This window comes from Balaenoptera acutorostrata, chromosome 10 (assembly GCF_949987535.1).
Source record: "Balaenoptera acutorostrata chromosome 10, mBalAcu1.1, whole genome shotgun sequence".
In the NCBI taxonomy this organism is placed as follows: domain Eukaryota; kingdom Metazoa; phylum Chordata; class Mammalia; order Artiodactyla; family Balaenopteridae; genus Balaenoptera; species Balaenoptera acutorostrata.
In genome coordinates this window covers 103,928,350-103,945,105 of record NC_080073.1, presented here as the reverse complement: position 1 = coordinate 103,945,105, position 16,756 = coordinate 103,928,350, and the positions used below count along the sequence as shown (strand labels likewise).

Below are 16,756 nucleotides of genomic sequence, written 5' to 3'. Positions count from 1 at the left end.
ACAGACTGAACACCACTGATTGAAAAGGCAATCCCTTTCCTAGTGCACTGCAGTTACCTCTTTGCCGTAAATCAGGCGACTGTGTGTACGTGGGTCTCTTCCTGGACTCTGTTCTGTTCCACTGACCAGGTAGCCTAGCCACGTACCGATGCCACGCAATCTTAGTTAACAGAGCTTTAGAAGAGGTTTTACATGTGGTAGTGGAAATATGCCAGTTCTTCTTCTTTACGTATGCACTAACTATCCCTGGTCTTCTGCATTTCCATGTGAATTTTTTAACGAACATCTCAGTTTCTACAAAAAAAGTATTGCTAGTAATATGATTGGGACTGCATCACCTCTATACATGAATTTGAAGAACACCAACACCTTTATAATATTGGGTATTCCAATCTGTAAACACGAAATACCCCTCCATGTACAAATACATGAGAAGGTACTCATCTTCATGAGTCATTAGAGAAATTAAAATTAAAACTACCATATCCATTAGACTGGTTAAAATGAAAAAACACAAAAATACCAAGTATTGCAGAGGATGTGGAACTACCACTTGAATATATATTGTTGATTGATGGGAATGCAATTTGGTGCATCCTCTGTGGATGCTTGACAGTACCTTCTAAAGCTGAACATATGCAAACTGATGACCTAGCAATTCCATTCCTAGAATGACCATTCACCAATAGACAAGTGCCAGAATATTCATAACAGCACTGTTCAAAATAGCCTCAAACTGGAAACCACCCAAATGTCCATCAGTAGTAGAAAGGATAAACAGGGACTTCCTGGGTGGTCCAGGGGTAAAGAATCCGCCTTCCAATGCAGAGGACGTGGGTTCGATCCCTGGTCGGGGAACTTAAGATCCCACATGCCGCAGGGCAACTAAGCCCACATGCCACAACTACTGAGCCCGCACGCCTCAACTAGAGAGCCCGTGTGCCGCAAACTTCAGAACCCACATGCTCCGGAGCCCGTGCTCCACAACTACAGAGCCATGAGCTCTGGAACCTGCGTGCCACAACTACAGAGCCCACGTGCCCTGGAGCCTGCACTCCACAACTAGAGAGAGAAAACCCACACGCCATAACTGGAGAGAAGCCTGAGAGCCGCAACAAAGATCCCGTGTGCCACAACTAAGACCCGACGTGGCCAAAAATAAAAAAAAATAAAAAAATAAAAACGACTGTATTAAAAAAAAAATTCTGTCAATGAGTCACTAATCTTTAAAAAAAAAGAAAAATAGAAAGGATAAATACATATGGTGGTGTCTTCACAAATGAAAAAATATACAGCCTGGAAGAGGAACCATCCATACCAGAATGCAATAATATGAACAGATCTCAAACAAGAGTTTGAGCAAGAGTAGCTAGATTCCATTACAGAGAGTATAAAAGCAGGAAAACCAATCCACGTGAGGAGTCAGGATAGCGGTTATCCTTGGTGGGATGTGGTGACTGCAAGGAAATATGAGGGGCTTCTGGAGTGCTGGTAATATGCTCTCATTGGTTGCGCTCTGAGTACAGGATGTCTTCAGTTGATAAAAACACACTGAGCTGCACTCTTATGACGACATTGGACAGTTTATATACATACATATATGTTTTAACAAAAATTATTTTAAAAGGAATATATAATTGGAGTTTTTCACCTAAAAACTGCTTCACTTTTGAATAATTCCCCCTCCCTTGTTTGCCCCTCCCCACTCCCATGGCATTTATATGACCAATAATCTAAAGGGAGTTCTTTTTTCTTTAAACTAAAATATTGTTGACATACAATATTATGTTAGTCTCAGGTATACTACACAGTGATTTGGCATTTGCATGTATTATGAAATGATCACCACGGAAAGTCTAGTAACCATCTGTCACCATACAAAGTTCTTAAAAATTATTCACCATATTTCTTATGCTGTGTATCATATCCCCATGGCTTATTTATTCTATTACTGGAGGTTTGTACCTCTTAATCTCCTTCACCTTAAAAAAAAAAAAACTAGAACAAGAAAAGGGAAATGTTCTACAGAAGCTTTCAAATTTGGAAATCAGTTTAAATGCAGTACTTTTGGGTATTTTTATCTTTCTTTCTTTTTTCCTTTCTTTAGTGTATAGGGATGCAAGAGATTTCTGTGCATTAATTTTATATCCTGCTACTTTACCAAATTCATTGATTAGCTCTAGTAGTTTTCTGGTAGCATCTTCAGGATTCTCTATGTATAGTATCATGTCATCTGCAAACAGCGACAGCTTTACTTTTTCTTTTCTGATTTGGATTCCTTTTATTTCTTTTTCTTCTCTGATTGCTGTGGCTAAAACTTCCAAAACTATGTTGAATAATAGTGGTGAGAGTGGGCAGCCTTGTCTGGTTCCTGATCTTAGTGGAAATGGTTTCAGTTTTTCACCATTGAGGACAATGTTGGCTGTGGGTTTGTCATGTATGGCCTTTATTATGTTGAGGAAAGTTCTCTCTATGCCTACTTTCTGCAGGGCTTTTATCATAAATGGGTGTTGAATTTTGTCGAAAGCTTTCTGTGCATCTACTGAAATGATCATATGGTTTTTCTCCTTCAATTTGTTAATATGGTGTATCACGTTGATTGATTTGTGTATATTGAAGAATCCTTGCATTCCTGGAATAAACCCCACTTGATCATGGTGTATGATCCTTTTAATGTGCTGTTGGATTCTGTTTCCTAGTATTTTGTTGAGGATTTTTGCATCTATGTTCATCAGTGATATTGACCTGTAGTTTTCTTTCTTTGTGACATCTTTGTCTGGTTTTGGTATCAGGGTGATTGATGGTGGCCTCGTAGAGTGAGCTGGGGAGTGTTCCTCCCTCTGCAATATTTTGGAAGAGTTAGAGAAGGATAGGTGTTAGCTCTTCTCTAAATTTTGATAGAATTCGCCTGTGAAGCCATCTGGTCCTGGGCTTTTGTTTGTTGGAAGATTTTAAATCACAGTTTCAATTTCAGTGCTTGTGATTGGTCTGTTCATATTTTCTATTTCTTCCTGGTTCAGTCTCGGCAGGTTGTGCATTTCTAAGAATTTGTCCATTTCTTCCAGGTTGTCCATTTTATTGGCATGTCATTGCTTGTAGTAATCTCTCATGATCCTTTGTATTTCTGCAGTGTCAGTGGCTACTTCTCCTTTTTCATTTCTAATTCTATTGATTTGAGTCTTCTCCCTTTTTCTCTTGATGAGTCTGGCTAATGGTTTATCAATTTTGTTTATCTTCTCAAAGAACCAGCTTTTAGTTTTACTGATCTTTGCTATCGTTTCGTTCATTTCTTTTTCATTTATTTCTGATCTGATCTTTATGATTTCTTTCCTTCTGCTAATTTTGGGGGTTTTTTGTTCTTCTTTCTCTAATTGCTTTAGGTGCAAGGTTAGGTTGTTTATTTGAGATGTTTCCTGTTTCTTAAAGTAGGCTTGTATTGCTATAAACTTCCCTCTTAGAACTGCTTTTGCTGCATCCCATAGGTTTTGGGTCGTCGTGTCTCCATTGTCATTTGTTTCTAGGTATATTTTTATTTCCCCTTTGATTTCTTCAGTGATCACTTCGTTATGAAGTAGTGTATTGTGTAGCCTCCATGTGTTTGTATTTTTTACAGATCTTTTCCTGTAATTGATATCCAGTCTCATAGCGTTGTGGTCGGAAAAGATACTTGATACCATTTCAATTTTCTTAAATTTACAAAGGCTTGATTTGTGACCCAAGATATGATCTATCCTGGAGAATGTTCCATGAGCACTTGAGAAAAATGTGTATTCTGTTGTTTTTGGGTGGAATGTCCTATAAATATCAATTAAGTCCATCTTGTTTAATGTATCATTTAAAGCTTGTGTTTCCTTATTTATTTTCATTTTGGATGATCTGTCCATTGGTGAAAGTGGGGTGTTAAAGTCCCCTACTATGATTGTGTTATTGTCGATTTCCCCTTTTATGGCTGGTAGTATTTGCCTTATGTATTGAGGTGCTCCTATGTTGGGTGCATAAATATTTACAATTGTTATATCTTCTTCTTGGATCGATCCCTTGATCATTATGTAGTGTCTTTCTTTGTCTCTTGTAATAGTCTTTATTTTAAAGTCTATTTTGTCTGCTATGAGAATTGCTACTCCAGCTTTCTTTTGATTTCCATTTGCATGGAATATCTTTTTCCATCCCCTCACTTTCAGTCTGTATGTGTCCCTAGGTCGGAAGTGGGTCTCTTGTAGACAGCATATATACGGATCTTGTTTTTGTATCCATTCAGCCAGTCTGTGTCTTTTGGTTGGAGCATTTAATCCATTTACATTCAAGGTAATTATCGATATGTATGTTCCTATTCCCATTTTCTTAAATGTATTGGGTTTGTTATTGTAGGTGTTTTCCTCCTCTTGTGTTTCTTGCCTAGAGAAGTTCCTTTAGCATTTGTTGTAAAGCTGGTTTGGTGATGCTGAACTCTCTCAGCTTTTGCTTGTCTGTAAAGGTTTTAATTTCTCCATCAAATCTGAATGAGATCGTTGCTGCGTAGAGTAATCTTGGTTGTAGGTTTTTCTCCTTCATCACTTTAAATATGTCCTGCCACTCCCTTCTGGCTTGCAGAGTTTCTGCTGAAAGATCAACTGTTAACCTTGTGGGGATTCCCTTGTGTTTTATTTGTTGTTTTTCCCTTGCTGCTTTTAATATGTTTTCTTTATATTTAATTTTTGATAGTTTGATTAATATGTGTCTTGGCATGTTTCTCCTTGGATTTATCCTGTATGGGACCCTCTGTGCTTCCAGGACTTGATTAACTATTTCCTTTCCCATATTAGGGCAGTTTTCAACTATAATCTCTTCAAATATTTTCTCAGTCCCTTTCTTTTTCTCTTCTTCGTCTGGGACCCCCTATAATTCGAATGTTGGTGCATTTAATGTTGTCCCAGAGGTCTCTGAGACTCTCGTCAGTTCTTTTCATTCTATTTTCTTTATTCTGCTCTGCAGTAGTTATTTCTACTATTTTATCTTCCAGGTCACTTATCCGTTCTTCTGCCTCAGTTATTCTGTTATTGATCCCTTCTAGAGAATTTTAAATTTCATTTATTGTGTTGTTCATCATTGCTTGGTTCCTCTTTAGGTCTTCTAGGTCCTTGTTAAATGTTTCTTGCATTTTGTCTATTCTATTTCCAGGATTTTGGACCATCTTTACTATCATTATTCTGAATTCTTTTTCAGGTAGACTGCCTATTTCCTCTTCATTTGTTAGGTCTGGTGTGTTTTGACCCTGCTCCTTCATCTGCTGTGTGTTTTTCTGTCTTCTCATTTTGCTTATCTTACTGTGTTTGGGGTCTCCTTTTCACAGGCTGCAGGTTTGTAGTTCCCGTTGTTTTTGGTATCTGTCCCCAGTGGCTAAGGTTGGTTCAGTGGGTTGTGTAGGCTTCCTGGTGGAGGGGACTAGTGCCTGTGTTCTGGTGGATGAGGCTAGATCTTGTCTTTCTGGTGGGCAGGTCCACGTCTGGTGGTGTGTTTTGGGGTGTCTGTGGCCTTATTATGATTTTAGGCAGCCTCTGTGCTAACGGATGGGGCTGTGTTCCTGTCTTGCTAGTTGTTTGGCATAGGGTGTCCAGCACTGTAGCTTGCTGGTCATTGAGTGAAGCTGGGTCTTGGTGTTGAGATGGAGATCTCTGGAAGATTTTCGTTGTTTGGTATTATGTGGAGCTGGGAGGTCTCTTGTGGACCAGTGTCCTGAAGTTGGCTCTCCCACCTCAGAGGCACGGCCCTGATGCCTGGCTGGAGCACCAAGAGCCTTTCATCCACACGGCTCAGAAGAAAAGGGAGAAAAAATAGAAAGAAAGAAAGAGGATAAAATAAAATAAAATAAAGTAATATAAAATAAAATTAAAATAAAAAATATTAAGAAAAAAAATTTTTTTAAGTAAAAAAAAAAAAAAGGCAAAACCGGACGGACAGAACCCTAGGACAAGTGGTGAAAGCAAAGCTATACAGACAAAATCTCACCCAGAAGCATACACATACACACTCACAAAAAGAGGAAAAGGGGAAAAATTAATATATCCTGCTCCCAAAGTCCACCTCCTGAATCTGGGATGATTCGTTGTCTATTCCGGTATTCAGCAGATGCAGGCACAGCAAGTTGTTTGTGGAGTTTTAATCCGCTGCTTCTGAGGCTGCTGGGAGAGATTTCCCCTTCTCTTCCCTGTTCGCACAGCTCCTGGGGTTCAGCTTTGGATTTGGACCCGCCTCTGCGTGTAGGTCGCCTGAGGGCGTCTGTTCCCCGCCCAGACAGGACGGGGTTAAAGGAGCAGCTGCTTCGGGGGCTCTGGCTCACCCAGGCCGCGGGGAGGGAGGGGTACGGAGGAGGCGGGGCGAGCCTGTGGCGGCAGAGGCGTCGTGACGTTGCACCAGCCTGAGGCGCGCCGTGCGTTCTCCCGGGGAAGTTGTCCCCGGATCACGGGACCCTGGCGGTGGTGGGCTGCACCGGCTCCCGGGAGGGGCGGTGTGGAGAGTGACCTGTGCTCACACACGGGCTTCTTGGTGGCAGCAGCAGCAGCCTTAGCGTCTCATGCCCGTCTCTGGGGTGCGCGCTGATCGCCGCGGCTCGCGCCCGTCTCTGGAGCTCGTTTAGGCGGCGCTCTGAATCCCCTCTCCTCACGCACCGTGAAACAAAGAGGCAAGAAAAAGTCTCTTGCCTCTTCGGCAGCTCCAGACCTTTTCCCAGACTCCCTCCTGGCTAGCCGTGGCGCACTAGCCCCTTCAGGCTGTGTTCACGCCGCCAACCCCAGTCCTCTCCCTGTGATCCAACCGAAGCCCGAGCCTCAGCTCCCAGCCCCGCCCACCCCGGTGGGTGAGCAGACAAGCCTCTCGGGCTGGTGAGTGCTGGTCGGCACCAATCCCCTGTGCGGGAATCTCTCCGCTTTGCCCTCCGCACCCGTGGCTGCGCTCTCCTCCGCAGCTCCGAAGCTTCCCCCCTCCGCCACCCGCAGTCTCCGCCCGTGAAGGGCCTTCCTAGTGTGTGGACACCTTTCCTCCTTCACAGCTCCCTCCCACTGGTGCAGGGCCCGTCCCTATTCTTCGTCTCTGTTTTTTCTTTTTCCTTTTGCCCTACCCAGGTACGTGGGGAGTTTCTTGCCTTTTGGGAGGTCTGAGGTCTTCTGCCAGCGTTCAGTGGGTGTTCTATAGGAGCAGTTCCACGTGTAGATGTATTTCTGATGTATCTGTGGGGAGGAAGGTGATCTCCGCATCTTCCTCTTCCACCATCTTCTCCTCTCCCTGGTACAAGGTGGCCATCCCTGGTTTCACATCAACATGATCTCAGGCACAAACCTCGTTTTTCCATTTTGGCTTTAAGTTACTTGCTGCAACAACCGGCCCGCGGTCCCCAGGACTGTCGCGGCTTCGGCCGCCGGGGCCCCTCCAGAGCCGGCAGCCTCAGTGAGGCTGCCCTCCCCTTGGGCTCCGGGGCAGTTCCGTGACGGCAGAGCGAAGAGACACCGAGCTGGGAGTCGATCATATGATTTTTTTCTTTCATTCTATTAATGTGATGTATCACATTGATTGATTTGCATATGGTGAACCATCCCTGCATCCTTGGATTAAATCCCACTTGATCATGGTGAATGATCCTTTTAATGTGCTGAATTTGGTTTGCTAGTATTTTACAGAGAATTTTTGCATTTATATTCATCAGGGATATTAGTCTGTAGTTTTTTTTTTTTTTAATATTTACTTAGCAGTTGTGGAACGTGGGATCTTTGTTGCGGCATGTGGGATCCTTTTCACTGACCAGGGATTGAACCTGGGCCCCTACGTTGGAAGCGCAGAGTCTTAGCCACTGGACCACCAGAGAAGCCTCTGTAGTTTTATTTTCTTATAGTGTCCTCATTTGGCATTGGTATCAGGGTAATACTGGTCTTATAAAATGAGTTTGGGAGTGTTCTGTCTTCTTCAAATTTTGGGAAGAGTTTGAGAAGGACTGGTGTTAATTCTTCTTTAAATGTTTGGTAAAATTCACCAGAGAAGCCACGTGGTCCTGGGCTTTACTTTGTTGGGAGATGATTTTTTTTTTTTTTGATAACTGAATATTTATTTGACATCTGGATTCAATCTCACATATATTTGCATAAGTAATTAAAAATTATCTCAAGTGATTAAGTGGTCACAGTTGCATCTGAGTTCAACTGATCCCACTTTCATTCTTCATTTATAATTCTACCCTCATTCTGCTGTATCACCAAAAAGAAGAGAGCTGCGTGTCCTTTCCTTACAGTAACATGGGGGGAAGCCTACTTAGAGGTTATCAGTTTCTAGTCCGGGACACAAAAATCACCATGCCATTGGAACAAGTGCACAAATCTACCTGTGAGGCCCCCGCAGCCATGTGGGGACACTGCCAGGACTGCTGCCAGCATCCGTAGTTCCAGGTCGAACACTATAGGAAAGGCACTCGTGATCTGCACACCGTGAGCTCACGGGCTGCAGGAAGGAACTCTCGCCCACTCCCCAGAGGGTTCTGGCAACCCACCAACTATGTGATTACAGGCCTACCTGCAAGCCACAGGTTGGCAGCTGATGTAAAAGGTAACGAGTGAAAACGTGCTACAAACCCCTGCTCTCCCATGTTCTGGGAAAGCAGGCTGAAACGCAGGCTGCTCCTGTGGGGAGGAGCATAGTCTGAAGGGAGGCAAGTTCAGAAAGCCCAGGAAAAGAAAGAGCTAGAGGAGAGCGCATTTGCAGACACTCTGAGTGACAGGAGGCCCTGGACCCTTGAGAACAAGGATCCCAGCTCTTTGAACTCCTCCAGTCCTTTTGTTTTGTTGCTGGATTCATTTCACTGCCCCATCCTGTTCTGCAATGTGAGGTGCCCTAAGGAAAGCCTCACTCCCCAAGCACTGATCAACCTGTGATTCTGACATATGGACCCACAGGGCCGCATGTTCCGCTCTGCAGAGTGGGGACCACATCACGTGGCTACACCTGGCCTAAAGGGCTCCCCATCATCTTATAAATACGCTGTTTGTCACTCAGCCATAAAACGGACACCAAAATCATTCTCATGCTCACAAAGTCAAAATGCTGACGTTTGTATTAATTCTAAAGGACATGTTGAAGCACTTGGGAGGTTCAAATTATTCATTCATAGTTCACAAATTGGTTAGTTATCTATGGGTTTTTAAAAATAGGCTTTTGATGATTTTCAGAAATAATAATTGGACCTCTTCCCCATCTCCTCCGAATATATCAATAAAACAATATGGCATTGTTTCTGTGACCTTCGGGGCTGTAGCACTGTTACGTTTTCCTCCTTGGTGGTAGGAGATTAAAACGATAACCTCCCAGACGATGTGGAGCAGAGCTGCACGGCAGCTCCGTAATTGTCGATAAATCCATTTTCTAATTACACAGGAAGACATGTTTGTCTTTGGCCCTGATTACATTAAAAATACCACCAGAAGCAACATTGCTTTAATGTGCATTACAGAAACACGACTCCCCAAGTGAATCTGATCCATTAATAACATCACTTTAACTACTGTCTAATGATTTTCACAGACATGTAATAGAATATTTTATGGCTGTTTTCAACCATCTGTCCTTTCTTTCAACATGAATTTGCCAGAGACATAATGCAATTTCTTGTGCTCTGTGCCAGCACACGTTTTTAAATACGACACAGCAATCAGACGCAGCAACACTGTCACACGCTCTGCATGGAGCCGTGCTCTGGGCATTGCTCAAGGAACTGGAACCTTCTGTCTGCAAGATCCTCTTAGGCTACTCCTCGAGCTGCCCAAAGTTCCAGCCTGTGTGGCAGCACATGCAGGTACGTACCCAAGATGTGCAGGGCTAATGGGTCACAAGTTTGAATCGGTCACAGAACAAGAACAACTAGCTGCATCATAGGCACTGTACTTTAGAGAGTTAAATGTGATGTTTATAATTGCAATCTTTTCCTTCAATAATATATCATGCCATATTTTAAGCTTCTTTTAATTTACAGATTTACTCTTCACTGAGTGCTTATTATGGGCTAGTCACCTTCTATGGTTAGTTTTTCTTAGTGCGCGGCTCATGTTTAAATATGTATGCAAAAGAGAAATTCATCTGATGAAGAGGTATATCTTAAAGTAATGAACCAGCTTTCAAGACACAGCAGCCTGCTTCCAGAGTCTCTTTCAACAGGAAGTTGTCCTAGAGGTGGCGGGCAGATCCTGGCAGGCCTGGGTGCTGTAGAGTAAGGAGGCCTGTGAAGTGATACGTGAAGCTACAGACTGAAGGACCTATTCCAAGGTGGGGCACGTGGGGGCCACGGAGGAAGGCTGGGTGACCACTTCCAGGGTTCTGTAAGAAGAGAACCGTGACCCAGGACACCATCTGGACAAAGCCCCCCCCCCCCCCCACCTCAGTTCTCTACTGTCAGACCTAAGGTTTTCCAGAGGAGATTCTCTGGAAATATTCTTGATTTCTCTTTCTCTCTCTCGCTTTTTTTTTAAAGGTAGGATAAAGGAGAAATAAAGAGTCTCCCACAAGCAGCTGCCTGTGTTTAGATCTTACAATGCATCTTTACCGTGAAGAATGAAAGCTCTACTGCATATTGAAAAAAAATCATTAAAATTTCACCACTACCAAGAGAAAAATAACTAATCTCACCCCCTCCAGGGCATCTAAGGTACTAAGGATAGTGTCACCCTTAAAATCAATTATTGTGGTTAAAATGAGGCATATATCCATCTCTCCCCACTCCTGGCTTCCCCCAGAGGTGATAATGAATAGAACCCGAGAGGCTGATACTGCATAGGAAAGTTTTCACCAAGACCTAAGTTACAAAAACGAAAATGAAGATCATTCAGTGGGCTTCGTCCTGTTTCGCTGGTGCCACTAGGACACTTCTTCTCGGTGGGACGGGGTTATTTATAAACTCAGCCAGTGATTAGTTCAAGGAAGGCTGAAAGAAAAATAAAGCTTTAGCTTGAGATTCCTTAAATCTCTTCTTGGTCTTTCTATTTTCCTATACTTTTAATTTTGTCTTTATAGTAATAACTCATAATTGTAAGGTCCCAAATACTAAAATGAAGGACATATACATAAATATGTATTTTTCCTGCCTCTATTTCAAACAGATATCATGCTTAGGACAAGTTTAATTCTAACAAATACTGAGAAGAGTTGAGAATATAAAATACAAGCCAATCCTCCCCCTTCAGTTTTATCCAGCTAAGCATTAAAGGTCTGCTCCTTAGCCAACGGGGCTTATGTATATCACGCATATAATCAATGCACTAGGATGCGGCCAGGTACCGCTGACTGCAGACAGAGAAGGACGCCTTCCACATACTGAGAAAAACCTGGATTCTCAGCTAGAGGTTCTGCAGCTACTATTCAAAGTTCATAGTATCTGAAGGACGGGCACCCCAGAACCCAGTGTGGAGACTTCTGTGTGTCAGCACAAACGTGCAATCTTCAATACTGCCTTGTTCCACGAGTCCTGGGCCTTCGTGAGAGGGGTTCAGAGCCAGCGCAGACAGGAGCACAAGCCTGGAGGATCCAGGTCAAAAATTCGATGCAGCCAGTAAATGTGCTTGGTGGGCCCACAGCATGTGTTTAAAACAACGTGCACCAACATTTAAAAATCCAATTTCACATTAAAATGGGAAGATCTGAAAATACAAAGACTTCATTCCTACCTTCAGTTGGAACTAACAGCTGTCCCTTAACGTGTACAAGCTTCCCAGTCAGCCCCGGGGCCCACCAGGTGAATGCTTTCCATATGCCTCTGCACCCTTCTCTTTCCTGACTGACCCGGTGATTTCAGAGGTAATGAGACGTAGGTGGAGCCCCAAGCCCTTGTCCTTGAACTGGATGGTGGGGAGCAAAGTCTGAGAATGTAATTAGAATCCAATCATAATCGAATTGTAACATAATTCTTCTGAGGGTTCCAGGACAAAGGGCTGTTGCAATTCTAAGGAGAAGGGGCCTGGGGTTGTTTTAAAATACTGCCACCAATTTTGTGACACTCCTCCCATTGAGAATTGGTGGTGGTGGTGGGGGGCTATGTCCCCATCCCTTGAATCTGAAGTTATGGCTGCTCTGACCAGTGGAATCTGGCAGAAGGGAGGCTACGGGAATTTGGAGGCAAGGTCCTAAGATGCCTCGCAGCTGTGTCCTGTCCTCCGGAGCACCGTCCTCTGCAGTTCTGAGCACAGTGTAAGAAGTCTGAGGCTGCCACGATGTCAGGGAACCTGGCCACGTGTAGCTGTTCTGTTGAAGGGTCATGGCTGGTCCCAGCCTAGGCACCAGACCTGCGAGAAGAAGCCTCCAGGTGGCTCCAACTCCAGCCAACTGTGCCATCCCCAGCGGTTTTAGTCTTCCCAACTGAGGCCGACATCATGGATCAGACAAGCCACTTCCACCGCACACCATCAGAATTCCGATCCACGGGAGCCGTGAGTATAATCAAAATGGTGGTTGTTTTACATGGTTAAGTTTCGGTGGTAGTGATAGATTGTGAGAACAGGGCCTGTAGAATACTAAGAAAATCTCTGCAATGGCTTCTTTTGTGCTATAAATGCTATACTATCTGTTAGCCTCTGCCGGGTTCTAAGCCTCATGCAAGATTTTCAAATTGGATACTCAGCAGTCTGCCGTCTATTCCTCTCCTCCTCAGGAACCAATGGGAAGGAGGTTAACGGGGCAGTTTTCAGTCTCCACTCGAAGCAGTGCGGTTTGGAAATAATTCTTGGCTGCTCTGTGCCTGAGGGCTAAAGCACCGAAGGGCGTTTGCTTATGCTATGATCTGACGGACTTCCTTTGAAAATGAGGCTTCCATCTTCATCTTGAAAACAAGGATGATGTCAGCTGATCACCTATTTCACAGTGGTTCAAAGGTTTGGTGAATATGAATCTCAGATTTCTGAGAGTGGGAGAATACGATTTTATCTACAGAGGTACAGAGGCAGAGGGATTATGCCTGAAACCTCCTGTATATTTTCCCAAGCTGCCCATCACATAGTTACATATAAGCAGGGCTGTACACAGGAATATGCTTCTTTAATGCGGTAAAGGACACATTTCAGTAGCACTCATTTTGTTTAGAGTTGTTGGCTCTTTGAAAATATCTTAAATATCCCCTACTGTGTAAATGCCATAAATGTGTGTAAAACTTGAGAATGGCAACATGAAGGAGAAATACGGAAAAGTGCTAATTTGATGACTGAAGGAGGACCACTGCGATCTCCATTTCTTTGTACGTTTAGAGAGCTGTGCGCTTGACTGGTGTGACCACTACTGAAATGTTAATTTGGGCAGAAAACAAAAATCACAGATGAGTTTAGAAATTTTTCAACTTTACATTTCTCTGCTAGTGAATATACCTTCTTATGGCTTTCCTTAAATGGCACAGTTGATTATTCTTAAGGAGCTCAGAAAGAAGTTTTCCTAGTAAAGCATGTCCTTGCTTGGAACTAAATCACCCGACCAGAAAAGCCTTGTCCCGTTCTCCAAGATGATTTCTTTTTAAGTACCAACTGCCTCTTTAAGAGCATGATTCAGTGATACACAAGCGCTCTGGTGCCAACACAATTATCATCCGAGTGAAGGATGCTTGCTTAATTTACCTCTAGGCCCACACTCCTGTGTTGTCTTGCTATGGCATGCTGTTTCCGTCCTACTGTTCTGACCTGAGGAATATTTTATTAAGCATTTTCTTCAATCATTAGCCATAGCTGTCAAATATGTCCTTGTGGCACCGGGTTATTTAAATGACTAACAAAAATATAAAATCCAACGAGAGCCATAAGACGCTGCAACTTATCTTCTCTGACCAGTTTGTGGGGCTAAAGGACAGGTTATCACACGGTAGCAGTGTCTGTTTCCTACTATTGCAAATACGCCAGGTCAAGTGCATTTGTAGAGAGATGAGAAGTGATAATTAGGAAATGAAGACAGTTTTCCAGACATACAGTAGACCTCACAGCTTCCTTACGACTGTCATTTTAGGAGATGATAATGCATTCCTGGATGGTGTCTTTGTTCGAAACTCTTCTGAAGGCCACTCCTCTCCCGGGGCTCCTGCTAGACCTACACACATCACCACTTTTCACTGTGTAGTTAATTGTTTTTGAGAGAGTCTGTCTTCCCCTAAGGTGATCAACAGCTTGACAGCAAGGACAAAGTGTCTGTCCATCTTTTATCCCTGGTGTCTAGCAGAGCACCTGGCAACAGTAGGTGCTCAATATTTATTGAATAACTCTACATTCTTTTGCATACTGTCTTTGTTGGCAAAGTTTTATCCTTTGAGGGTAGATTTACCTTTTGGAAACAGTTAAAAGTGATTCAGAGTCAAGAATGAAGAAAGAGGCCAAGATACTACTCAATTTTCTTATGTGCCTTAGAAAGTAAAACTGAAGGCGATTCTGAAAAGGAAGCTTATTGGAGTAAACAGGCCCTTCAAGGCGAATAATTTGAAGAGTAACACTTGGATGTAGAACTCTCCTATGGTTCTTAAAAATCACTGCTCGAGATTTCGAAGCACAGCTTCTTCGAAAAACCAAGCTTCTAAAAGTAAATTCTTTCTTTTCTGCAGAAGAGTGTGTGTGGAATGAAAAACAAAAATCATTTGTATTGATGTTTCTTAAATGGACATTTAGGGACTGCCCTGGTGGTGCAGTGGTTAAGACCTTATGCTCCCAATGCAGGGGGCCCGGGTTTGATCCCTGGTCGGGGAACTAGATCCCACATGCCTGCCGCAACTAAGAGTTCACATGGCGCAACTAACTATTAAAAAAAGTGCATCTCTAACACTCTCCATCTATCAAAACCACGCCCCCCCCCCACAAAAAATGGACATTTAAATATGGACAGACTTCATAGTTTGGCAATCCATGGTGTTGTAAAAGGGACTGGCAAACACTTTGCCTTTCCATCCTGGCTTCCCGTTCCACATCCTTGCTGTTTCTCTACATCTCAGTCCGAAGCAAAGCACCAGTCTAGGCAGAGCCAGGAAGGCACAACCCTGTTCTTCCTCTGGTTTGCGTCTTCCTGCGGCAGTACTAACGTGCTGGTGTAAGCCACCTTTTCCCTAACGCCCATGGAATGCAGGACTGAAGAAATGCAATGATGGGATGGCATTAACAGACAATCTGGATCAGCAAAGAAAGGAGCAATGCCGGCACACAGCTGGATGCCCCAGGTGCTGAGGATAAGCACCACCACAAATGGGCCGGAAGCAGACGGCGGGGCCCTGTGCAGTGTCCTGAACCCGATCAGGGCTGAAGCCCGGCCTCACTCTACATCCGGCATTCTTCACTGAATGTGCTATATTTAATTTATTTAAATAATTTACATTTAATCCAAATGAATGAATTCCAAAGCTGATCTATCTAGAATTTCTTTTTTTAAACCTGATGTATAACATATATAGTAAAGTACACACACCCTTAGTGAATCAAATTATCCTTTTAACGGCTGAAATTAAGTAATTCCCTTCTCTGATGACTTCCAAAAGGGAAAAGTAAATGAATGAATTCACTTTCAGCATTACTATCGATCACTTCAGAATGAGAAGAAAACCCTAAAACAAATTTAATCCCAACATTAATTTCAGTAAAACCCAAAGAAGGTGAAAATCAGGGACTTCCCTGGTGGTGCAGTGGCTAAGGATCCATCTGCCAACACAGGCAACACGGGTTCAACCCCTGGTCCAGGAAGATCCCACATGCCGCAGAGCAACTAAGCCCATGCGCCACAACTACTGAGCCTACGCTCTAGAGCCCACGAGCCACAACTACTGAGCCTGCGTGCCACAACTACTGAAGCCCGTGCGCCTAGAGCCCATGCTCCGCAACAAGAGAAGCCACCGCAATGAGAAGCCCACGCACTGCAACGAAGAGTATCCCTGTGCGCTGCAATGAAGACCCAATGCAGCCAAAATGAAGAAGTTGAAAATCAGAAAAAAGCGTTGTTTTTTTAAAAGATCATGTACAGAAGAGATTTTATGTAGTTCCTGTGAAATGACAGGGATGGGCACCTCAAAGCAAGCTGCATTCTACATCGAGTAGAAGTGGTCCTATCAGTGACCTTCAGAGCCTCTTAACTGCCATGGACACTATCTTAGTCCACTGGGCTGCTTTCACAGAACACCACAGACTGGGTGGCTTCTAACAACAGATACTTACTTCTCATACTTCTGGAGGCTGGAAGCCAGAGGTCAGGTGCCAGCAGAGTGGGGCTCTGGTGGGGGTCCTCTTCCAGGCTGCAGAGTGCAGACCCCTCTCTGTGCCCTTACATGGCAGAGAGCAGAGAGAGGAAGCAAACTCTCTCGGAACCCTTATAAGGGCGCTAATCACATTCACGAGGGCTCCACCCTCACAACCTCATCTAATCCTAATTGCCTCCCAAAGACCCCACCTAATATCACTGCATTGGGATTAGGGGTTTCCACATATGAATTTTGGTGGGGACATACACATTCAGTCCATAACAGACACAGGGTACCATTTTAAACTACCATAAAGACAGCCAGTGACCCACTCCAGTGTCTAACAGCACCAAAGGGGCTACAGACATTATTTGTGCTCAGCTAATTCTACTCAGACGTTCTGCTGCAGTCACCTTCTCACTGTTGTGCTCTCCAGGGCTCTGCCTGTCTAATGTGTCCTAAACACCTGTATTTCCACATCTTGCACCATAGCCTCTGCTGATGCTGCTTATGTAATAACCCCCTTGGAAAAAGAGGCACCAGCACATCCTGTTAGGACACATGTATATAGATAAC

General features: G+C 43.7%; 1 protein-coding gene across 2 annotated transcripts in view; it reads right to left on the bottom strand.

Moving 5' to 3' along the window:
- LYRM4 (LYR motif containing 4) overlaps positions 1-16,756 on the bottom strand; it is a 120,836-nt gene that overhangs the window by 40,740 nt on the left and 63,340 nt on the right. The gene's annotated exons all lie outside the window — the stretch shown is intronic.